The sequence below is a fragment of the Malurus melanocephalus genome, unplaced genomic scaffold, assembly GCF_030028575.1.
Source record: "Malurus melanocephalus ecotype Western Australia unplaced genomic scaffold, MMel_1.1 scaffold_20, whole genome shotgun sequence".
Lineage (NCBI taxonomy): Eukaryota > Metazoa > Chordata > Aves > Passeriformes > Maluridae > Malurus > Malurus melanocephalus.
Window position 1 is genome coordinate 4,632,491 of NW_026623252.1, and position 866 is coordinate 4,633,356.

Genomic DNA, 866 nt, shown 5'->3' on the forward strand with positions numbered 1-866 from the left:
TTAATAGTTCAATGCCTTTATTTCCTTTTAATCTTCTCTTTTCACCGTTATGTACACACTCACTTTTCTGATGTTAAACTTTATTAAACGAATCAACAATAAAAATAAAACTGTCAATAAATAACTCGCGTGGATCAAGACCAAAACGTAATTTCCCTTTATGGAGCTTTTATCTTGACTTTACAGCWTTTAAGCCATCTTTACACCAGGACATTAATCACGTGAAATGTTAAGAATTGCTTTCTCGGTTAGTTGGAAATTAAGAAATATAACTGCCAGTGTGTTTAAATCTGAGGTTTCCATCTTTAGCAGCTACCAAATCCCAGTTTCATGGATTTTCTTGCTGCCTGGGACTGACAAGGTGGTTTTTCATGTGTCCATCATGTTTGCCAGCTTTGAGTCTCTCTATGTTTTGTGTACRGCTTCCCTCTTACCCCATAACATCCTTGGAATAAACATTTCCACATTCCATGTACACTTTATTTTTCAGTTACTCTTGCTGGCCAGGTTTGGGGCTTATCATGCCCTCGTTAATTCTCTGTCAGTCAGGTTTTCATCTTTGGTCACTCTTGGGGTTAGCAATGAAGAGATGGCACCACAGAGGGGTTTCAGAGGGAAGGGGGTGGTAATTCTCAGTTCCTCCGAGCTGAGAATCCCAAATTCCTGTGGTGGGGCTCTGTGAAGGTGACTCCACCACTGGCCTGGGCAGCCCTTTAATTCTGATGCCTGACAACCCTTTTAAATTATGATTTTTTTTCCTAATAACCACCCTGAGCCCAGCCTGAGGCCGTTCCCTCTCCTGTCGCTGTTCCCTGGGATCAGATCATTGCATTGTTAATATTAGGAAAATTAATTTACAAGCACCA

At 40.9% G+C, this 866-nt stretch overlaps 1 protein-coding gene across 1 annotated transcript in view; it reads left to right on the forward strand.

Annotated features, from left to right (window-relative positions):
* TRPM8 (transient receptor potential cation channel subfamily M member 8) overlaps nt 1–866 on the forward strand; it is a 35,491-nt gene that overhangs the window by 874 nt on the left and 33,751 nt on the right. The gene's annotated exons all lie outside the window — the stretch shown is intronic.